This window comes from Phoenix dactylifera, chromosome 17, assembly GCF_051530095.1.
Source record: "Phoenix dactylifera cultivar Ajwa chromosome 17, Ajwa_hap1_PhDact_Kaust_v1.1, whole genome shotgun sequence".
Taxonomy (NCBI): domain Eukaryota; kingdom Viridiplantae; phylum Streptophyta; class Magnoliopsida; order Arecales; family Arecaceae; genus Phoenix; species Phoenix dactylifera.
In genome coordinates this window covers 17,460,912-17,475,390 of record NC_143206.1, presented here as the reverse complement: position 1 = coordinate 17,475,390, position 14,479 = coordinate 17,460,912, and the positions used below count along the sequence as shown (strand labels likewise).

The following is a 14,479-nucleotide window of genomic DNA, read 5'->3' as shown; positions in this document are numbered from 1 at the left end:
CAAGTAGATCTGACAGTTATTCTAGTTTTCTTATTTTGTAGTGGCTATATGCTAATCTAAATTACACTTTGCAGCCGGAGTTTAATGGTTTTGAAAACTTTGAATTTTCAGAATTCTATAAGAAAACTCATACCAAGAAGAACAAAGAGTGGATTGATCCTATTTGCGCCGTGAAACATGTAGGTATCTAAAATTTCAATAATCATTTAAATCAGTTTCTACTTTTGCAAGGTTATATACATTTAATTCTGTTGTTACCTTTGCATTGACAGTCAAAGATGTTGAGCTTGCGAGAAGAATCTTCCCAATCCGGTGTGCAAAGCCTTTTGTTTACATCTTGCGTCCAAGTTTCTTTCTTTTTTGCTACAACCACTTCAAGAACCAACCTCCACATCATGTGCGAAGAGGAATACCTGACTCTTCGGCGGAGGAGGGCTTCAATGCATTAATCTTGATATGATACTTGCTCCAGCTCGTCCCCATTTCCAGAGCTTGAAACCGAGCTAGCCGATCCAATGGGAGAAGCGCTGCCCATGAAATTCCCACAGTTTCGGCGGTGAAAGTTGGTCCTCCCGCCCGAACAGCCCCCACAAGTGCTTGGCGTTGCGGCAATCTGGCCTCGTCTGCCGAGAAGAAAAATGTCATCTTTTTCACGATAACCCTCCCACTCTGCGTCGATGAATAATAGCCGATGATCTTAGCTCACGAGCCCATCTATCTAAATATTTAGAATTTAAATAAATTCTTAACCGGTCCTTCCATATTTTTTATCTATAAAAACTTTAGTATTATTAGTCCCCGAAAAATATTTGGCTCATAGAAAAAAAAATTTCTTACCGAAATATTAGTCCCAAAAAACCTTGACTAAATAATTTTTATTTATTTGATTGACCATAAAAAAAATAAAATGATCTATATTTGGCCGCATATCTATTTTTTAAAAAAATATATAAAATACTTACTATATTTTTAATAAAGGAAAAACTTTTCATTATATTTAACAGCTTAAGTTATTTCTAGAAAAAAATCTCAATTTTTAATCGGTGAAAATTAGATTTTTGTATGTTCTATATAATTTTTTTTTCTTATAGAATATGAGAAGCTTATTTCTATGCAAAATCTCTATTTTTATTTTTTAAAAACTCCAATTAAATATAAAATATTCCTTCGTCGTTCTTCTCCTCCCACAGGCAAAATGAGTCTTAAATGACCAGATTTTAAATGAGATCTTAACAACTTGAATGGATGCTGGTAGTATTCTGGTCGGAGGAGCTCAAGTAGTCAAGTTCCATGATAGAAACGGCAGAATTAAATCCTCCATCTTATACATATACCAAGTGGGGATAGAAACAATAAAGAAGAATACATCTTGAAAAATTATTACGCGGATCGGATTTATGAAATGAATCCATTTAGGGTTAATTTTACCCTATTATAATTTTTATTAAGTGTTCATCTTATAGATCCACCATGGATAGACTGGCGGGTCCGGACACCGATATACAGCTAGACTGCCGCGTTCTGCTCGCACCTAGCCGCTGGTCCCGTCACCCCCCTCGTCTTACCCGACGACCCCGACCCTCTCGTATTTTCCTCTGGCAGCACCGAAGAAGCCGGCCCAAAACCCACACTATGGACATCATATCCATCATCGAAGCCCACGTCGACCTCCAGGCCCAGGGCTGTCTCAAAGCTATGGCCCATGACGGCAACAGCATCGCTGTCATAAAATCGTCGATAATATCGAATTCATGCTCTATATTTCTATCATAGATGCTGTGGGGCCCAATAACAATACCAAAGAAGTTCTTCTGGTATACGGCACAAATAATTGGCATATTAACGGCGCTGATGCGAAGCACCAAGCTGTGAGCCAAACGTGTCAGGCGCTTAACCGTTGATATGCGTTCATGGAAGATAAATAAGGGGGTAGCTTCGAACAAACTCTTCGAACATCGCGCCGGAGAAACATTCTCTCTTACCAAAATATAAAAGGCGAAAAAAGGAAAGAAGCTCTTCGGGCAGTTCGGGCAGTTATTGCACGTCCTTTCGACGCCGCTCTCCCTTCCTCTTTTCTCCCGTCCAGCTTCCTCCAAAGCAGTAGATAAGAAGAGAAACCGGAAGCAAACAGCAAGGGAATCGGAGGAGAAGAAGATAAAAAGAAAGCCGATAGAACGAACGAACGAAAGAAAGATAGGGAGGGATCGAGGTAGAGGAGGAGAATGGAAAGCTACAAGTACTGCTTGTGTTTCTCGAGGAAGTTCCGGTGGGTTGAGGCGCAGCCGCCGGAGGACGTGAAGGAGGCGTTCACGGCGTACGCGGAGGGAGGGTCCCACATCAACGCCGAGCAGCTCCGGCGGTTCCTCGCCGACGCCCAGGGCGACGCCGGTGCCACCGCAGCCGACGCCGAGCGGGTGATGGAGCAGGCCTACCAGCTCCACCATCGCCACACTCTCGGCAAGCTCTCCAAGCCCCTGCTTGCCCTCGAGGACTTCCACCAATTCCTCTTCTCCGAGGACCTCAACCCTCCTCTCCGATCCCAGGTCCCTCCTCCTTACCCTTGATTGATAACTATGAAAGCTCGCACCTTTCCGAACGACTCCGGTCCGTCGTCGCTTGCTGGATCCGTGTTTGGATCTGGAGGTGTCGATGTTGGTTCTCGTCTCGTTGGAAGGGTTTCTACGAATCCAAATATTTTGGCCAATTTGATTGCTTTCCGTTATCTATTTCGTGTATAAGGTATCTAATTGCTAATCTATAGATCATAAATTTAATCTTATCAGAGTTTAATTTCTGTATATTCTAATTAAGGAAGCAAAAGGGTGAGCCTTGGCACAATGACGAGGTTGCTCCATTATGTGCTGGAGGTCATGGGTTCAGAGCATGGAAATAGCCTCTCTACATACAGAGTTAAGGCTAATACATCTGACCATCTCCAGATCCTGCAATAGCGGGAGCCTAATGCACTAGGCCACCCTTTTTTTCCTCTAGTTAAGGAAGCAGCTTAGATGAATGAGTGAATGGAATTTAAAGCATACATTCGCAGTATTTAATGCATATTAATATGTGAATTCATGATTGCTCTTGATTGCTTATTGGATTTTTTTTTTTGCTCCTTCAAAATTTTTAACGATTTTGTTGGGGCATATGAATATGTGTTTTTTCTTGAAATTTTTGATTTGAGAATCAAAGTGGAAGTCAAATGGCTGATGGTACGCCTATCAGTATTTATTTATTTGGTTTTTGGTTTTTACCTCAACTACAATGATTGTGAGTAGTAAACAGTGGTAGGCTGTTCATGAATTCTTAACAGTTCGAGAAACAAACAATCTGTGAATTATGGAATAGAATACTTCTCATGATAGATATTTCCATCAAGATTAAGTTAGTTCATTACTGTAGATCCACATTGTCATGGCGTAACAGAGTTTGCCCTTGCCAACAACAAAGTTTAGAGGTGTTGGATTACTTAATCGACATTTATGTGCAGCTAAGTACAAGGAAGTCCATCATATTTAAGAGTCTTATGTCCTTGCTTCAGGTCATCTGTAAAGGCAGCAAGCATCATCCTGCAGATGCATGTATTTATGTTTATGCCTTTTGTGATTTGTTGGGCATTGTTCCATACTTCCTTGAAGAAGGAGGGAAGAATAAAAAGAGAGATGTGATGCGGGTTCCTAACTTTCAATTCAGAATATGATTAAAGACATGGTTGGGAGTATAGGGATGCCACGTTATAGAACTTGTTTCAAGATGAGATGATCTAGGAGGATCACCAGATCTGTGATGGACTACTTTGGCCACCTCGGGTAGGTTTGGGAGCAAAGCTAGCTAGATCCGAGGCTGAATTACGTATCAAAACTATCAAAAGTCATAACTTTACCGTATGACATCTAAAGTGTTTTTTTTTTTTTGAAGAAAAAAATTGGGTTACTTTCCAAGATCTACAAGGGTGCGGCAACCATAAGAGATTAATGATACCTAGCTGATAAAAATGTTACTTCCAATTCAGGTAAAACTTTAAATAGGCATATCTTCCAAGTCAGAAGGAATTGAATGATATGGCAATATATAAAGCTGATATAGAAGTCGAGATCTAGCTCCTAAAAAAATTTAACTTTTTGTGATTAGCTCTACCAATCACTTGCTATTTAGAGAAAATTGTAACATCTTCTAACTATAAGAGGAATTCGACCTGGATTCTATATGGCTGAACTCACTAGTATAAATAGCGGACACTGTAGCAATTTTATTTGTCTTTAATGAAAATAAAAGGCTTAAAACCATGTTTTTACAAATTCTTCTTATTATCTAATATTTTATTTTAAGAGATTCAAGTTGAGTGGGTTAAAAGAAATTCTTTCTTCTTCCCAATCGGATTATAAGGTTGAAGGTGTTCATTCTTCTCCCTGACTGGATCACAAGGTTGAAGGTGTTCTGTGTTTTGCTGAGGCCTAACATTGGTTGTAGCTATTTATGTGGTGCTTTTATAATCTTTTGTTTTTTTTGGGTTGATTTGGGGTGGGTGGGGGGGGGGGATCGTCTCTCTCTCTCTCTCTCTACATTCAAGCATTCTCACGTATTTAGAGCATTTGTTTTGTGTAGACATGATTTAGGCTTGTTACGCATGGATTAAGCTAGGTATTTTTTCAAGATGTGGCTGATATTTGGTCATATGTATGAATTAAAATATGTTGCATTTACCATCATTTTTGAATAATAGCGGTGGCAGTTTATGATGATCATAAACAACCTTTTAGTTGTATTACATTGCCATGTGCATCTGTACCATGACAGCTGTAGAGGGGCATATTATTATCTGATACGTGGCTGACCTAGTCTTTTTTATGTGTCTCCTTTGGAAAATTTATGCAAATGCTCATTCTGGCTAGCATGTACTCATTTCCCCCTCCTGTTTCTTATTTGCGGGTAATTATGGAAAGCTACCAATCATTTCAAAAGAAAAATGATGCAACAATTACTTGTATCAACTACTCAAGGAATATGTTTGAACGGAGAACCTCCATTCAACGAGGGGTGCAAACATTGGACTATAGCCCATTTTCTGGTTGTCATGGACAATTAATTAACGGACTTTTCTATATGTTATTCAGGATTGAAATACTTTCTCCTCTGTTTTTTATGTTTAATCCTTCAATTTTTTTCTTAATATATTCTGTGATAGAAATGAAATAAATCCATTATTTGAAATTTGAGATAATTAAGTAGACTGAAATTTCTCATTATTTTGTGAAAAACTTGCTTGCAAGTTCTATAACTTTATTAGACAAGCAGGATGTGTTGCTCATAGTATAATGTTAGTGGCATCATAAGATGATACAATGTATGAATGTGCACCGGACCACACGTGATATGACATTTTTCATGTTTATACATTCCTTTTTTTGCTAATTGACAATCCAACCTGTTTGCACAGATACAAAAGGCTAATATTACCTGCAAACATTTAACTAAGTAGCCCACACATAGAGATTGGTTTATATGTCAGATAATCCTTGACAGGAAATCATTTATCCCAGGTTCACCAAGAAATGACTGCTCCGTTATCCCATTATTACATATACACAGGCCATAAATCATATTTGACTGGGAACCAGCTCAGCAGTGATTGCAGCGATGTTCCGATTATAAAAGCACTGGAGAGAGGTGTTCGAGTGATTGAACTGGATATCTGGCCAAATTCTACAAAAGATGGCATTAATGTTCTTCATGGGAGGTATTTACGCAATGTCCATTACTGCATTCCTAAACCCTTTTTTTTTTGGTTAAAATTGGTTTGTCATCTTGAACAGTGCAGTCCTAAGTGATCCTTGGATGTATCTAAAGAAATATGTGAAACACTAATCAAGGCAATATAGATGTATTCTAGCCACGCAGTTTGGATAGAATCTCAAATGAAAACTATTCTTAACTTGGCAGTGGAATTAATTGAATACTGCAGTGCTTCAGTCTTTTGGCTTTTGTTGTTTCAAAGAGGACTCAAAGACCCTATCTTTCTAGCGGTAGCTTGATATGTAATTAGCTACTATAGACAACCTTTTGTACATATTTTTATCCTTTCCTCGCTTGTTAGAGAACTGTGACTTTTCAAATCCAGACTTCGGTCCCAAATGCTTGATGGTAAAGAATCTGAAGGATCCTAACAAGGATTGAAGTACCATACTGGTACTAGTTGGGGGCCAGGTTGGTCTAATACCAGTTGGGGGACAGTTTGTGGTGCCAATACCCATAGTAGTACCCAATGTTTCTTTTGTTCCTTCTTTCTATCTGTCTGCCTGTTTCTCTGTCTTGCCTTTTGTCCTTCTTTGTTTTTTTTCCTTTTCTGTTGTTTTAATATAAATGTGAGAAAGAACTTCATATGGTTTGTTTGTGCACTTAAAATTGCATTAATAAATCACTGATGGGTATGATTGTAGCATAACCATTAGCCTGAATCACTATGTAATTTAGACATATAAAAAAACATGATCTCTTGTAAAATACCTTGCCACTTAATCACTTAAAAGATAAGCCTGCTTTCTTGCCATCATTTGTCTAGACCATATAAAACCAATTATTCCCAACCCTCCTTTCAGGATTGTGGTAATACTAGGAAGCCTACCATTCAGAAAGTTCTCATATGGGGATAGGACAAAAATTTTATTATCAAGCATCTGCAGTCCATATGAGACTAAGATGGGAATCATTGTCCATGTGGATTTTTTCTGGAAAGGAGCTCTCTTGCTGAGTTTCTTGGTCTAATATGTATTATTGAAAATAAGTGAGACGGATGAATTAGATTGGTAATATTCATGCATATTGTTCTTCCAGTATTGTTCATTGGGTTGATTCTCTAGCTGGAACCAGTGTATAAATGCCACTTTCTTTTTCCCACAATGAATGATTGAAGAAACAATTTGTTAAAAGGTTGTGGACAAATAATACATTACCGAGCAATTTGTTTCACGCAAATATCCAAATGCTTTGAATTCTTTACCTAATATGGCGACTACTGCACATATAAACAATCCAATTTCCTCTGGTAGTTTACTCTAGTTTTTTCTTAACCAGATGAACTGGAATTCAGATGTAGACTATTACTGTATCCTTTTAAGGCTGTTTGGCATTTTGCTTTAGTTGCATCAATCTATTGATAAAAAACTACAAATGAGATGTCGATAATACAAAGTACTGAAACTGTGCTTGTTATTACTCTGCAATCATGTTGCCAAATATTATCTTATTCAATCTGTTGTAATTTACAGGTGCATGTTTAACTTTGTAGGACATTGACTACTCCAGTGGAACTTATCAAATGTTTAAGGTCCATTAAAGAATATGCCTTTACTGCATCTCCATATCCTGTGATCATAACTCTAGAAGGCCACCTTACTCCTGATCTTCAGGCTAAAGTAGCTGAGGTAAATCTTTTTTTTTTCTTTGCTAGAAATTTTTAGCAAATATTTTTTCCTCTGAATCGACATTTGATTAGATAATTGAAATTTTGTCTAGATGGTTACCGAAACATTTGGAGACATGCTGTATTACCCTGACAAGGATTCTATTGAAGAATTCCCTTCACCAGAAGCTCTGAAGAAAAGAATTATTCTTTCAACCAAACCACCAAAAGAGTACCTTGAAGCTAAGGATGATAAGGACAGAGATGGTGCACCTCAAAATGGGAAGGTTTCGAATGAAGAAGAAGCATGGGGAAAGGAGGTCCCTGATCTGCAATATGAGTTGGAATCTGCTGATAAGGTTATAAACTTCCAATGCGTTTCTTTAGTTGTTCAATTGCAAAACTAATGCCTAATAACAAACTAGTTCTTATATTATCATCCTGTAGCAGAATGAGAATGATCAGACTGAAGATGAGGAAGACGATGACGACGACAATGATGACGACGACCCCAAAGTGCGCCAGAATTCAGCACCTGAGTACAAGCATCTGATCACTATCTGGGCTGGAAAACCTAAAGGTCGGTTAAGTGACTCATTAAAAGTGGATCCTGATAAAGTTAGACGTCTTAGTTTGAGCGAATGAGAACTTGCAAAGGCAGCAATAACTCATGGGGCTGATCTAGTAAGGTATTTTTTTTAATATTCAGAATAGTTTAATTATTGGAGATTAAAGTGTCTGGATTATTCAGATGAATGAGTTTCTTTGGTTGTCATGATATAAAGTCACCATATATCAAGATAATTCAAACTCTAGATTATCTTTAATATCAATGAGTTAGATGGTTGCTAGGTTTACTGTTTAAAATATCTTAGCCTATATGGTGATTGCATCTTTAACTGGATGTCAACTTACGGCTTTTCTTCTTAGAACAATCTCTGCAGTTGCTTAATATGCTTGGCTTTTTCTTCTATTTTTGTAGGTTTACTCAGAGAAATCTACTCAGGATATACCCAAAGTGGACACGCTTTAATTCTTCTAATTACAATCCATTTATTGGTTGGATGCATGGTGCTCAGATGGTTGCATTTAATATGCAGGTTGGCTTCTATGCTCAAGATATAGAATATAATACTAGTAAACATCTTGCTGTTAATTTAGCTGATAAATTCTTCTTGTCTAATGCATGCATCAGTTATTTTATGGGACTTATTTTATAATTTTTATTATGTAACAAGATATGATAAAATACCTTATATATCATACCATTGGTTCTAAGGAAGAAATGTATGCATTTGTTGAAAACAAATTTTGGAATCTGGTGGCTTCATAGCCGCTCCAAACATGCTAGTAGGTCAACATAAAAAAATAAAACAAAAGCTTAGCAGGCTTCTTAGATGTGATTCCATGCTTTTTATCACAAAGAGGAAAGTTGTGGAAGAAATATGATTCAAGAATTCATGAGGAAACTGCTTTGGATGGAGAAAGAATTAGCCCAAACATCCATCTGGAATATTTCTAAAAAAAAAAATTTGTAGTTCATAAGTCAGCTCGTAGGTGTACAGATTCCGGAAATTTCAGATATAACTTGAGATTTGGCCCTGTTCTAACTGAAATCTCTTCAAATAATCCTTTCAACACATCAAACTAACAAATTCGAGTTCTGGACTATGACCGCTTATGCCATATTACAGAGTTGTGCTACAAATAGGATCTTACAGATAAGCAAATAGGATCTTACAGATAGCAAATTTAAGTTGTGCATAAGTTAACTGACTTTGCAAGATTATTCTTAGTTATTTCTCTCCCGTTTCTTTATAAGAGGAACTTTCATTTATGAAAGAGTTTGACAATTCTATTCTTAAAAGTCACACTCGATTTTATCGTCTCTTCTGGAAGGGACATGGAAGATCACTATGGTTGATGCATGGATTCTACAAAGCCAACGGGGGCTGTGGTTATGTAAAGAAACCTGATTTCTTGCTGAAGACTGGTCCAAACAGGGAGGTTTTTGATCCTACAGCAAATTTACCTGTGAAGAAAACCTTGAAGGTATGAATCATTTAAAGATTCAAACAAATTTTGAATTTCAATCCACATCTTGTTTTCCCTTTTTCTGAATGTCAAAGTTCGAATTTCTGTGGTCCGACAGGTCAAAGTGTACATGGGAGATGGTTGGCGTATGGACTTTAGTCAGACCCATTTTGATGCATATTCCCCTCCAGACTTCTATACAAGGGTACTGAAACTAGATTCTCTATTTTGGTTCCATACATTTTCTACATCATATTCTTCTATGTGTCCATTTTTAGCAATCCATTGCATCTTCATTGGATGAGATGTCGGGTGAGATAAACAACAGCGTCTTTTGCCACCAAACTTAGAGAGGGGGACATGCAAACTAAACCTGTCTATGTTGCTTGTTCAAAAAAAAAAAAAAAATTATGCAGCAGCTGATTGATTAATTACAGGTAGGGATAGCTGGGGTTCCAGCAGATGCTGTAATGAAGAAAACAAAGGCAATAGAGGATGACTGGACACCAGTTTGGAATGAGGAGTTTACTTTCCCATTGACCGTGCCCGAACTGGCTTTGCTTCGGATTGAAGTACATGAGTATCATATGTCTGAGAAGGATGACTTTGGTGGTCAGACGTGCTTGCCAGTATCAGAGTTGAGACCAGGGATCCGAGCTGTGCCTCTTTTTGATCGCAAAGGAATGAAGTTCAAGTCCGTAAAGCTGCTTGTGCGGTTCGAGTTTGTTTGATGTTTCTGTTGAATGTGTGGTTGTGCTATATCCTTGGAGAGGGTCGGATGTTGTATTATGGCTTACTATTTTGCAGATGGATTTCATACTCTGTGTAAACATAGAATGATGTTATCATGGTGAAGTGGTATCATTGCATTATTGATGTCCATATAGTAATAAATATAAAAAGTCCATTTGTAAGAGCTTTTGAATCTCCTCATCTTTTTTTTTTTGGAACTTTATGCAGGGTTTTTAAATGGAATCTGGCCAATCCATTGTGCGACCACACCGAGATGAACTAGGATCATATTTATCTCGGATGAGACGGAAGGTGCGCAAAAATTGAAAACAAGCAAGACATTTCAAAATCTTGGTTTATATTTTGAAAGTCAACCAATACATTGGGATCAAGATTGACTATTATGTTTTAAGCATGAAATTTTGATACCTCAACAATTATGGAATTCATTTGAGACAATAAAATAAATATGAAAAAAAACTGAGTATAGCATCAACTGACATCTCAGGATATATGAGGTTGTACTGGCTGAGGTAATAGGTGTATGAGATTTTATCATGTATTTTATGGATGGCGGAGATGAAAGCCTTGACTTCAGGTGGAAAGCGTTTTGGTAATAATTTGATGAACTAATAGTTATTCTCCATGTCTTTTTAGCTTTCCTCTGGTGGTGATCTAACCTTCTCTCTCTTGACAGAGCATTCAGCTTGGCTGCTCTTCCTGGCATCCAAGTGTTCCTGTTTCAACTCGCCTTCACCTCTCTGGCCATGATCTTGAGCTGCATCATACCGGCGAAAAGTAAGATTTGGGATAGCTATTCCTATTCTCAAGTATTCTTATTGTTCAAGAAATAGTAAGATAAGTTGGAATTCTGTTCATTCAAAGATGATATGACATATAATTTAGAAGGTGCAATGGAATTAAATACTGCTCCTCTCAAGGAGCAAATCATTTTCCACCCCTTCTCATGGTGCACTTAATTTTAATTCTAATCTCAAATAATTTTGAATTGATGGATGATGTTTGGCACAGCTAGGTGCCATCCTCCTCGGCTCCTCTCCAACCAACCAAACAAGGTCTTACCATGAACTGAATCGATGAAAAAAATTAATTTATTTGATGCTGATGGCAACTGATTACCTAGCAGCAGCACAAGCCATTCTCATTGTGCTGCCACGTTTCCACTGTGACAACTACCTGAATTAATTAATATTATTTTGTTTACTTCCATGGATGAACACAGGATCAGAGTCATGAAATTATACTGCAGTGGGTCCTCTATCATCTATATGCAGAGATATTCCATGGAGCAAGATTTAGGTTCTTCTACACTTGGTGCCCGTCGAATTTATGTCCTTGTCGTGGCCACAAGTGCGTCTCCACCATCCGCGCACGTCCATATCGAAGATTTTATAGCAGGCATGGAGACTGCCACGTATAACTAATCAGTCTTGACTTGAACTACCATGAGGTATGTGACACCTGTTGTTGTGATTGTAGAAATGCTTCTTGTTTTTTATTTTTAAACAGGCACTAACCTTGACCTTTGAGGCTTTACTGTGAGGAAGAGAGTTGATAGTTAGTTCAGCCCTTTTCATAGGAACTGCAATTCTGATGGCCAGGGCTTTCCTCCTTAATCTCAAACAAGACTTCGGCCCGATGGGAAGCAGTTCATTTAGATCATCCTATGATCATCAGTGTCTCTCTCTCTCATTTTTTTGATGGAAAAGGAGGCTAAGCAAGTAGCCACCCGGCCTTTATTATTACGTATAGATAAAAAAGCTGTAAAAGGAGGAGGTGATCAGTTCACCAGTTGCAAGTACAGAGGGGCAAGAGAACATAAACAAAATGGAAGCAATTTGACGGAGGGCTACCAAAACCAATCAAAGTGCTGACTAGCCTAACCTCCACAACCAGTTTATTAGATCAGATTTTCTGAACATCAGAAATCCTGAAAGCAGGGAACATCTGAAGTCGGTCAATCTTCGACAAACAAGAAAACCAGATAGATTCAAATCAGAATCAGCACTACAGAAGCTCAAAATTGGGACATGAATCGTTCAAATCTGATAGCTCTTCATCCAGGGAATAAGATAAAAATGTTGCAGTGGAACCATCATACCATAATAAAAAAATCGACACTCCAAAGCTAGCCTCCAACGAACATAGTCCTCAGCCTATGATCACCATTGTTGTAGGTGCGCTCTAGCAAATCTAACTATTTGGTCACATGATTCACGACAGCCATAGGAGTTGCAAGTACTTTGCCACCAGATGCAACCCGTTTATGTTTGTAGTCATTGGATTGTCAGCTATTTTACATCCATGACGACATTAATTCTAGGCTATCGTGACCTAAGCAGCCTCCTTGCATTGGATGGTTTATCAAGGGCTTATACAATGCTGTGCTTTTTTCAAGCTTTCTTATGAATTTCTAAAGGAATATTAAGTTCGAAGATTGAGACTTGGGAGTCGATGGTGCAGGGTGTAGTTCATTCCCATTATTGGAGGCAAAATATCAAGGAATTCACACTAGATGCGACTCATGTTTTGACTAAAGTGTAGGCAGGAAATCTTACATCCGGAATGTGTTCCACGCGCTGTTTTGTTGGATAGCAAACTGATCATGATGTGATTAATTAACATTGCATTGTTGACAGCACATTGTTTTGTTCTACTTTTCTAAAGCTTTGACTCTTCATTGCTTTAGGGGGAAGTATCTTCCTCCTTTACACCTCACAAAAAACAATAAAAAAAGACTTCTCATTGCTTTATTTATCAAGGCAGGAAGATGTAAGCATCAAAACATGTCTCACAGGGATAAGCCTAGCCTACTATAAATTATGCAGTCTTTTATTATTGTCTTGTTGTTCTTTCTTTGATTCGCCTATCTTCCAATGCGTAACAAGCTAAGGAAAGTGATTCCGGGTAGGTCATTATTGGAATGTGGATGGTAACGCAAGAAATTTGAAAAAAAGTCAGATGCTCCGTGGAAAGTAGATTGAAGCAAGGTTGCAAAAACAATATTCCTTTCTATCCACGCTTGGAATCCTTTTTTCCACTGAAGCTGGTACTTCTTTAACCTTTCTAAGATTAATTTTATACGTTTAGTTTTTGATATGATTAATTAATTATATCACTTCCAATCAGATGAAATTTAGACTCCCCATCTTTACTGTATTTAATTTTGAACTCTAGAATCAATCTTGTTTAGAACAGTCAAACAAAAGTTTATCAACTTATGCAAAATTAATCTTCATGGATGTTTAAACTCTGCACCAACTTTTTGAGAGGAGTGCGAAACGTAAACTTCTACGTGTACGTACATGCCGAAGCCACTTGCATGCGGAATAAGCCGCACTGATCGATGGAGGCTCCAACTTTTCTGAAGGAAAAGTTTGTGCTTCGCGTTGAGAGCGAGGTGACTTTCTCCAACACAAGCATCTAAGTTCGGCATCTTCTTTTTGTGATCACCACTCCTACGGTCGTCGGATGAGAGAATAAAGGCCTTCGTAGGTCATGGATGTACGGTAGTATATTAGCCAATCCATCGTATGGGATAAAGCTTTATTCTGTATGGCCCACATGGAAGGTTCCATATGAGCTCTAAGTTTACACCTGCCCCCCCTCAAACACAGTACATCTACATCCATATCTTTACTCCTGTAATAAAATAGATAAATGACAAATATGAGGAATGATTTCTTAAGTTTTCTAGGAGTAAAACTAAGAGATAATGTTGTCACGCCGTCACAAAAGGTGGCACTTGTGCATTGGATGCGTTATCCGTTGTCTGTATTTTAATTTTCTCATGCCATCACTCTGAGTTGTCCTTTCCGAAGCTGTCGATCGATGACTAGGCATAATAAGTCATCAATGTTCTGAGCTCAGCTATTACGTATAACAACAATACATTAGTAGATAACCATAAAAAAATATCTATATTCAATATTGTCGCTCTTTATAAAATAAAAAAGTTAACACAGAAATAACAAAATAATATTTGTCTTGAATCATAAAAGAGATTAACTAATTATCATTATTTGTACGCTAGAAGATTACAACAATCGTCACGTGGTAACTCAAAAAAATTACTTGAAAAAATCATTCAACTCTCTTGCACCAATCACTTTGCTTCATTACGTGTTCATGATAAGAATACAAAAGGAACATTGCGGATAAACCAATTACTAAGTCAAACTAAAGAAAGCAGTGATTAAAATTTGAGTAGGTTCAGCTTGGAGATGATTTTAATGTTGCAATTTTTTGTATTAATACATTAATACCATCAAAATGTACAGCAACTTATGTCTG

General features: G+C 37.7%; 1 pseudogene across 1 annotated transcript; it reads left to right on the top strand.

Annotated features, from left to right (window-relative positions):
- The first annotated feature begins 1,950 nt into the window (after positions 1-1,950).
- Positions 1,951-12,939, top strand: LOC148699676 (phosphoinositide phospholipase C 2-like; annotated as a pseudogene). Its single transcript, XR_016398900.1, has 13 exons — positions 1,951-2,543; positions 5,541-5,737; positions 7,286-7,421; positions 7,513-7,758; positions 7,847-8,088; positions 8,382-8,499; positions 9,299-9,451; positions 9,552-9,638; positions 9,871-10,477; positions 10,674-10,778; positions 10,863-10,963; positions 11,198-11,241; positions 11,409-12,939. The product of XR_016398900.1 is annotated as a phosphoinositide phospholipase C 2-like (transcript).
- Positions 12,940-14,479: the final 1,540 nt, after the last annotated feature.